General features: G+C 40.5%; 1 long non-coding RNA gene across 1 annotated transcript; it reads right to left on the bottom strand.

The window, feature by feature from the left end:
- Window positions 1–848: 848 nt before the first annotated feature.
- Window positions 849–9,431, bottom strand: LOC148127249 (uncharacterized). Its single transcript, XR_015742129.1, has 3 exons — window positions 9,299–9,431; window positions 2,771–2,860; window positions 849–1,026 (listed from the first exon to the last, which is right to left on the bottom strand). It is a non-coding gene; the product is annotated as an uncharacterized LOC148127249 (long non-coding RNA).
- Between the last annotated feature and the right edge of the window lie 393 nt (window positions 9,432–9,824).

The raw sequence follows: 9,824 nt of genomic DNA, 5'->3' as shown, positions 1-9,824 counted from the left end.
GATGCTATAGAGCACTGCACACCAGAACATCTAGACACAAGAACAGTTTTTTCCCCGAAAGCCATCACTCTGCTAAACAAATAATTCCTTCAACACTGTCCAACTATTTACAAAGTCTGCATTACTATTACTATTAATCTTCTCATCACCCATCCCTTCCCACTTGTGGCTGTATGACTGTAACTTTGTCGCTTTCTATCCTTACGATTTATATGGACTGGTTCCTAGTATGATTTGATTGCTTATTGTACCCTATGACTATTATTAAGTGTTGTACCTTATGATTCTTGACTCTCCACGAATGTATCTTTTCTTTTATGTATACTGAGAGTATTTGCACCAAGACCAATTTCTTGTGTGTCCAATCACACTTGGCCAATAAAAGAATTCTATTTTATTTTATTCTGTGTCTCTGTTTCTGTTAAACTGAGTTTTACTTCTTGTTATTGAACCAGCAATTGATCAGCAAATGGATGCATCCCAGCTGCTGTTGTAAGGAGCAGTAGCACTGGGGAACTTGAAACTAGGTTTTGCAAGGGAGCTGTGAGTTTATGGAACCAATCAGCTGTGTTCAGGGGAGTCAGTTTGGATCCTTGGGTAAGGAAGCCTTTTTTTGCCTTGCTGAGATGCAGCCTGGGAGGAAGAGGGTTTTCACTGCAGCTGTTTCCTGATTGAGCATTTAGCAAGTGGGTAGAAAAATCGCCTTCAACATCTCAGTCCCAGCCAGCCACCTTGGGAAAGAGGAGAGACAGCTGGGCATTTCCAACAAGAGCAAGCGAGCAGCAGGACTAACAGGAGAACCAACAGGGGTTTTCCAAAGGTGTTTAACAGGACAGGAGCAGACTGACCTCTGCTGACCAATAGGAAATAGTGACCATCGTGCTGTTACACTTAGCATACACCGCACACAGGAAACTGCTGGAAAGATCCGACACTGTTGTTTTTTGACTAGACAGGTGTTTGTCAAACTTTGCAACTTTCAGATGTGCTGACTTCAACTCCCAGCATTCCCCAGCCAGCATGAATCTGAAAGAAGTACAAAGTATTCAAAGTATTCAAGCAGCTTTTATACAGCTCCCTTACCTCCTTGCTTCATATCTTCATAAAACATACTCGGTTGAATATCTTTATTCTGCCAAGTCCCCATGGCTTTGTTTTCATCTCCTCCTCATCTTATGTGTGGGACAGCCTTAAGCCATGGTTAGTCATATGGGGAATCCTCAGCTTGCCACCACAGTGGAGCCCCACATTTTTTGTTGCTAAGCAAGATATTTGTTAAGTGAATTTTGCCCCCTTTTACGATCTCGCTGGTTGCGGTTGTTAAGTAAATCGCTTCAGCTCTTGAGTTAGTAGTATGGTTGTTAAGTGAAGCTGGCTTGCCCATTGACTTTGCTTGTCAGAAGGTGGCAAAAGGAGATCTCAGGACCCTGGGACTGTTCCACCGTCATAAATATGAGTCAATTGCCAAGTGTCTTCAGTGTTGATCATGTGACCATCGGGATGCTGCAGTGGTTGTAAGTGTGAAAAATGGCACTTTTTTTGAGTGCTGTTGTAACTTCGAATGGTCTCTAACTGTTGTAAGTCAAGCACTACTTGTACTTGTGATAAAATTGTGTTTTCCCAAGCAGACAGCAATCAGCAGTGGTTTCAATGCTGAGGACAATCCTTCCATGACAGTACCATGAAGTAACCTGTAGGGGGTGAGATGATCCCCATCCTTTATTGTTTACTTACTTCATTCGCCTTTCTGTAGCACAGGAGTGTCAAACTCAGGGCCCATGCAGGCTTAGAACTGGCTCACAGGGCCACCCTGGAAACAGCAAAGAACCTGCCCATGGTGCCTCTGCCAGCAAAAACGGAGCTCAAGGGGATACACACGACCCTCCCCCCGAGCTCCGTTTCACTGACAGAGGGCTGCAGGAGGCCTACATGGGTGAAAACAGATGAGTTCGCCATGCCCACCCCCGGTATCCTGAGGTCAAACACAACCCTGATACGATCCTCAATGAAATAGAGTTTGACAACCCTGGTTTAGCAGAAAGAACAGGGCAAACCTATCTTGTTCTGCAAATCCAGGCGCTTTCATGGGTATCAAATCAGTGGACTGGATTGGAGCGTGACACTGGAAATCAGGAGAACTCCTCAATTTACCAAATGAGCTTCTTTTAAATTAGGATTTAGAGCTCTTTCAAAAAAAAATGGTGGGACAGAGATTTTCCATATTAACACAAGTTCCACTCCCAAGGGATTTTATGCTGGGAAGTGTGATGGTATCCTTGTTCTTCTTATCATGGGGAAAATACGCTTCCAGCAGAGCTTATGTCCTTTTGATGAGTTCCAGGGATGCTTTGCTTCTCTAACTTTACACCTCAACCTTTTTCAAGCTCTTGAGGTGCAAGAAATAAAATTGCCAATTGTCAAGAAAGAGCTGCAAAATAAAAGCTAGCAAAAAAAAGGAAATTGGTAGTTAAGGTCAGATGCCTTCTCTTGTTTCTGCAAGACCTCTGCAGCTTCGAAAGGAACTGAAATGAGTCTTTGTCCATGGGTTGAGTTATTGCCAGAGACAGATTCTAACCATATCATTTGATTACATGTTTGCCTTCTTCGTTTCAACAGAATAAAAATAAAATACCTCCATCCCACCTCTGTCCCTACCATCAGGTAAATATTATTCCTCAATCCCTGTAAGGAGAACAGATGGAATTCTTCTCCTTCCCAGCAATTATCGTTCTCTTAAAACTGTGGTCAGAGATCAAAGGTGTGTGCTCACCTCAGTTGAAGAATATGGCATTGCAGATGTTTTGTAAGAAATCGAGAAGGCTTGCAGTGTTTAAACTAGGGTTGCAGCCTCTTCTGGCACCTGTGTGGAGAAAGTAAAGCTTTCAGAGAAAGTGCCTTGGGGTTTCAGAACATCAAAGAATAAGCCTACAGAGCCTGAAATGTAGGAATGAAACACAGCAGCCTGTAATCTTTCCACTTTCTACTATCCTGTCAGAGCTGAAGAAGCTTCTTGAGTGAGAAGCAAAATGTCTTCGAAAGACAAAAACCAGAAAGTCCAGTTGCCTCCTGAAAAAGCACCGTTGGGACAGTTATGACCTGGATGACTGAGAATCTCTATAGATTATAATTCTAGATGTAGCTGCTGGGCTAATCTACTGAACCTAGTCATGAACATAGGCCAGCGGGAAAAAAGTGGAGGAATCTAAGAAACAAAAAGAATTTGGGGGGATCTTCTCTTGGCCCCATTAGGTAGAACAGACCAGAAAATCGACTTCATAAGACTAGAACTATACTCAATTGAGTTGGCAACAAAATCTTGCAAGTCTGATTGTGCTTTATCTCCCCTCCTTCTTATACCCCAATGTATCAGGGAATTATTTGTCTGATCACTTCCAAGCATTATCTTGCTTGCCATGACTTAAAGAATGTTTCAATGCCCTTTATCTAAATAACAGTTCTTACACATTTTTGTCAAGGTCGCTTTCCTTGTTCTCCAGGCCTATCTATCACCACCCAAGCAAAATCTCCTGAAACATGTTCTGACATCTTTTTATGATGATGATGATGATTGGTTGTAGAATCTTCCAGATGTTTAGACTGGATTTGGCACTTTTGTCCACCTATCGAGGCTTTCCGAGGGCTTGGGATCAGCAGTTGTTAATCATATTGAAGGATGTTAGCTGATCTAAGTTGTTGTTGTTTTGCAGAGTTGGTACTTCTTGGCACAAAACCTCATGCCTTATTAACATAGCTTCAAAGGTATATTATACAAAAGAATATATAAAAGATTACATATCTTTTGTATATGTGCTAGAAGTCATAGAATCCACCTTTAAAGAAGCCACTATATGTACCTTGATACATGTGATCTTCAATTCTTAAAAAGGGGACTAAAAATAATGCAGGCTGGGGGGTTTATATACTGGGATTTGGATCAAATATTTGTCTAGTAATAGGAGCAAAGATATCCCAAAATTTGGGTAAATAAATAACAATAGCACCTAGACTTATATACCACTTCATAGTACTTTACACAGACCTCTCTAAGTGGTTTACAGAGTCAGCATATTGCCCTTAACAAACTGGGTTCTCATTTTACTGACCTCTAAAGGATGAGAGGCTGAGTCAACCATGAGTCAGTCAGGATCAAATTCCTGGCAGTGAACAGTGAATTAGTCCGCAACACTGCATTCTAGCTACTGCGCCACCCTGGCTCATAAAATGCCTAACCTATCACACAAAAGCAAATAATTAGGTGTTTCACTACCCCTTTCACTACTCCATCATCTGGAGTTTAGCAGCTCAGACCTAAATGGCCTTTGATAAAGAAACAAGTTTCAATTTCTTAAAAAGGAAAACCATGAAAATCCTTGAGTTTAGTGTATATTTGTTTTGGATTTCTGATCCATACAAGTCATCAAATCTGTGTTGGCATAGCTTTGGTTGCATTGAAGAGATCATCTCTCATGCATAGCTAGCCAGGTTCCTTGAGAATAAAATAAAAAGTAATTGTTGGGAAGGCAGCCTTGGACAGCCAGCCAAAGAACAAGATGTACTTAACTTGCTTGAAGTTGGAAGGATCCTCCTTCTTACTTCTGTTTTAATCTTACAAAAATAGTCCTTGGTCTAGTAGTGAAATAGAAGGAAATACAAGTACAAGAACATAACGGCTATTTTGTTCATAAAAGCTCCTGGAGAACATCTACTCTAGATTATGTCCTTTCAGTCAGGATATATAAACCATAGCTGGAAAACTTGCTATTTCCTGGCTCAACATTTGCTTTCTTCAAGGACTCCTGCATAAATTATCTGCAAACAAAGCAAAAACTAAGTCCGTTCCTAGTGAAGAATTCTGCAATTCTTTTTAAATTAGGACTGTCACAAAAAATGGGCAATATGGAGCGACCCTCTGTAATCTTTTATAAGTCTCTTGAGCTTCTTCACTGTTGAATTTTCATGGCTGCACTGGGAGGTTTAAACAACAAAACTTTGCAGTGGAACTGCAAAGATAAAGTAGAAAAGCTAAGGCTCAGAATGAGCTAAGACTTGCAACGAATGTCAAAAATAGTTTTTTAAAAATTCAACATGAAAAAAGCAAGAAAAAAGTCAGGGAAACAATTGGTCCACTAATGGGAGATATGGCAAGGAAGTGATGGGCAGCAAGGAGAAAGCAAAAGGGCTTAATTTTTTCTTTGCATCTGTCTTCACATAAAAGGAAAAAAATATATAGTCTAACCTATTAAACATGGTACCATAATAAACAGACTAGGGATACAAGTCAAAATTCCTAACAGACAGGAAGCAGCAGGTGAAGCTAGGCAGAATCACATCTGATACCTGTACAATTAGCACAGGGGCCACCCAAGGCTGTGTGCTTTCTCCACTTCTCTTCTCCTTATATGCCAATGACTGCATCTCAAACAATCCATTTGTTAAAATACTGAAGTTTGAAGATGACACAACAGTGATTGGTCTCATTCAAGACAACAAGAAATCCGCATACAGACAGGTGGTTGTACAACTTGCCTCGTGGTTTAACCGGAACAATGTGGAACTAAACACACTCAAGACCATGATCGTAGACTTTAGAAGAAACCTTCCCATACTACCACCTCTTAAAATACTAGACAACACAGTATCAACAGTAGAGACCTTCAAATTTCTAGGTTCTATTATATCACATGACCTAAAATGGACACCTATCATCAAAAATGTCATCAAAAAAGCACAACAAAGAATGTTCTTTCTGCACCAACTCAGAAAACTCAAACTGCCCAAGGAGCTGCTGATCCAGTTCTACAGAGGAATTATTGAGTCTGTCATCTGCACCTTTATAACTGTCTGGTTTGGTTCTGCAACCCAACAGGACAGACACAGACTTCAGGGGATAATTAGGACTGCAGAAAAAACAATTACTACCCACCTGCCTTCAATCGAGAACTTGTATACTGAACTAGTCAAAAAGAGGGCTGTGAAAATATTTACAGACCCCTCACATCCCAGACATAAACTGTTGCAACTACTTCCCTCAAAACAATGCTATAAAGCACTGCACACCAGGACAACTAGACACAGGAACAGTTTTTTTCCTGAAAGCCATCACTCTGCTAAACAAATAATTCCTTCAACACTGTCCAACTATTTACAAAGTCTGCACTACTATTACTATTAACCTTCTCATCACTCCTTATCACCCATCCCTTCCCACTTGTGACCGTATGACTGTAACTTTGTCACTTGTATCCTTACGATCTATACTGACTGTTTCCTAGTATGATTTCATTGCTTATTGTACCCTATGACTATTATTAAGTGTTGTACCTTATTTGATTTTTGACGAATGTACCTTTTCTTTTATGTATACTGACAGCATTTGCACCAAGACAAATTCCTTGTGTGTCCAATCGCACTTGGCCAATAAAGAATTATATTCTATTCTAGGCATGATGAAACAACACTTATCCACTCTAGACAAATTCAAATCAATAGGACCAGATGGATTACATCCCAGACTTCTGAAGTAGCTAGCAGTTGTGATCTCAGAACCATATCTTTCAAAGACCCTGCAGCAGTAGAGAACTAGCAGAGGACTAGAAAAGAGCTTATGTGGTTCCCATCTTCAAAAGAGGAGGAAAATGGATTCAGGAAACTACAGGCCAACCAGCCTGACATCAATACCTGGGAAGATCCTAAAAAAAATAATTAAGCAACAGATCTGCAAACACCTAGCAGCAAGCAAACTATTATTAGAAGCCAACACGGGTTTGTAAAAACAGATCATGCCAAACAAATTTCATTGCATTCTTTGAGAAAGTGATTAAATCAATGGACCAGCAAAATGCTTTGGACATAGTATAATTGGATCTCAGTAAGGCATTTGACAAAATAGAGCACAACCTATTTCTTGGTAAGAAAGAAAAATGTGGCATAAATAGCATCACCACCAGATAGATTCAAAACTAGCTAATGAGCCACACTCAATTTGTAGTCCTCAAAGGAACTAACATCTACGTGGAAAGAAGTATGCAGTGAAGTACTCCTTGGTTTTGTCTTAGGCCCTTCAATATCTTCATAAACAATTTAGATGAGGGGATAGAGCTCATCAAATTTATAGACAACACCAAGCTAGAAGGAATAGCCAACACTTAGAGATAGGCCAAGATCTAGAACAGGGGTGTCAAACTCATATCATCATGGCAGCATCATATCATCATGGCAGCTTTTCCCCCTTCACTAAACCAGACATGGGTGTGACACATCAGGCCCGTGGTCCACGAGTTTGACCACCCTGATCTAAAAGGATCTAGACAAACTTGAACACTGGGCCCTCTCCAGTTCAGTGGTAAGAAAGGTAAAGTTTTACACTTAGGCAAGAAAAATCAAATCTGTTGCTGTTGAGACAGGCACAGATACCTGTATCAACAGCAATAACTCTAAGTGAGATCTAGTAGTGGGAAACCACAGGTATGATCCAGTAGTGTGCCGCACCTGCCAAAAAAGTTGATGCAGTCCTAGGCTGCATCAATAGAAGAAATAGTATCAAATTCACATGAATTATTGGGATCCTAGTATATACTGCTTTAGTAGGCCTACCCTTGAAATACAGCATCCAGTTTTGATCACCAGGATTCGAAAAGGATATTGAGACTCTAGAAGGAATACAGAGAAGAGCAACAAAGATGATTAGAGGGCTGGAGGCTAAAATATATGATGAGCAGTTGCAGGAACTAGATATGTCTAGTCTAAGAAAAAAGAAGGATTAGGGGGGTGACATGATAGCAGTCTTCCAATATTTCAGGGAAGGACACAAAGAAGAGAGCTATTCTCCAAAGTACCTGAGGGCAAGGAAGGGAGTAATGGATGGGAAATTATCAAAGAGAGATCCAACCTAGAACTAAGAAAAGAAGACATTTCCTATCAATGAAAACAATTAATCATTGAAATGGGCTGCCTTCTGAAATTGTGGTCATTTGTTGTTTGTTCAGAACGATATAGGGTGTCTTGTTTGAGCACCAGACTTTCCCCCTTCAACCGAAAAGAATGAACTTTTGAAAGCTAGGTACTTCAAAAGGAATTATTTACTGAAAGGAAGTGATCCAGGTACTAGTCAAAGCAGAATCTAAGATGCTTCCAGGCATACAGTAATAGATAAAGGGAGTTAGAACCCCTCCCCTTATTCTGATGTGGATTTAGTCAAACAAAGAACCAACATGTTAATTCCCCTTTTTTTTTCTGGGAAAAGTTATCTTAGAAAAGTTTCCCCAGGGAGTGTCTTTCAGAGCTGGAATTTTTATGGACCCTTCTCCTCTTGCTATCTCTCCAAGAGGTGACAAGTTTCTAGACATCTGGCTCCAGTCCTCCAGTTGTATATCATGTGCAAGTTATACAGATTCAGTATAAGATTTAAGATGTTCAGATTACATCAAAAAGGATTACTTGTACCAACTTCCCCTCCCCTTCTTCTTCCATTGAAGAATGGCAGATACACGGATCTGACAAGGGGGTTGGACTAGAAGACCTCCAAGGTTCCTTCTAACTCTGTTACTCTGTTGTTATTCTGTTATTATATCAATGCTATATCAGCTCTAATAGCTGGCCTGGATGATGCTTAAGACAACTTCATTCATTCATTCTAGTCTATAAGCTATCTGCTAGGTAGATATAATATACCCAGGCTCCTGTTCATATGGCTGTGATCTGTTTACCAGAAGAGCTCTGGAGTCAGGAGAGGGGTGGGGGAATCTATGAATTTAAAGAAATTGACCCGCATCACATTCACATCATTGCAAGCTTGCAGTGATTCACATGGGAAACAGGTGAAAGCCATTGAAATGGCAGCCTTTGTCTTCCCAGAAAAAGCATTCAAACAAGCCTAACAGGAAAACAGACAAATGTGATTGACCAGATGGCCCTTTTCTTGCTCACACTGAAGACATGCCACAATATATTTTCCTTCCCTGTCTGCCCCACTCTCTCTCTCTCTCTCTCACCTCCACCTCCCTCCCTTGCTCTCTCTGTAATCTAGGACAAATACTTTTCCTTTGCAGGTTGCATTGTCAGGAGGGGTTGGCAAGGTGCCAGTGGTGTTTGAAAAGATTTCTTTCAGTCTGCTGAAAAGAAAATAAATGCTGTACTGGATGAGAAGAGAGAATAATGCCTCACTGTAGAAGCGCGCACACTCGCGCAAATTCTTGCGCATAACTTTATTCCCCTGCCTTTAATACTTTAATACCCTTCGGAAATTCACCAAGTATTTTTGAAGTCTAAATTCCAACATTTAACGTTTCAAAGCACTTACAGGGAAAGAGGCAAGAAGATAGAAGAAACTTTCCACAAGCAGACAGCTGGACAAACAAGGAAAGCAGCTTTCTGCTTTCCTTCAGGAGGAACGAAGAAAGTTCTCCTCTCCACCAGCTGAAGGAGCTGGCCGCAGGTTTTTTTTTTATTTTTCTTATGCATTGGTGTGATTCCAACTGTGGAAGATAAATTCATCTCTTTAGAAATCTCTGAATAACCTTGAACCTATAAATGCCCAGTCTTTATTGAGCTACACACACAGTCCGCTTGCAAAGAATAAAATGCTGCTGCTCATTTCTTGTCTTTTGTGGTTTGCAGACTAAAGTTTAATGAGGTTTCTATGTTTCACTGGAGTAGGGCAGTTCTTCAATAGCTGAGCCATTTTTATAAAAATCTTCATTCTCTCTTTCTCTCTCTCTTTCTCTCTCTCATCAGAGAATGTTTTTCAAGGGTGACATTATCTAGCGGGTACATCAACTGGTGCAAAATAATCGCTCCTAAATCCCCAAGTGCCTAAAAAGTATTTG

This window comes from Pseudonaja textilis, chromosome 2 (assembly GCF_049901715.1).
Source record: "Pseudonaja textilis isolate UNSWEBS1 chromosome 2, rPseTex1.2, whole genome shotgun sequence".
Lineage (NCBI taxonomy): Eukaryota > Metazoa > Chordata > Lepidosauria > Squamata > Elapidae > Pseudonaja > Pseudonaja textilis.
Note: the sequence above shows the minus strand (reverse complement) of the source record. Positions and strands in the feature narration are given on the sequence as shown.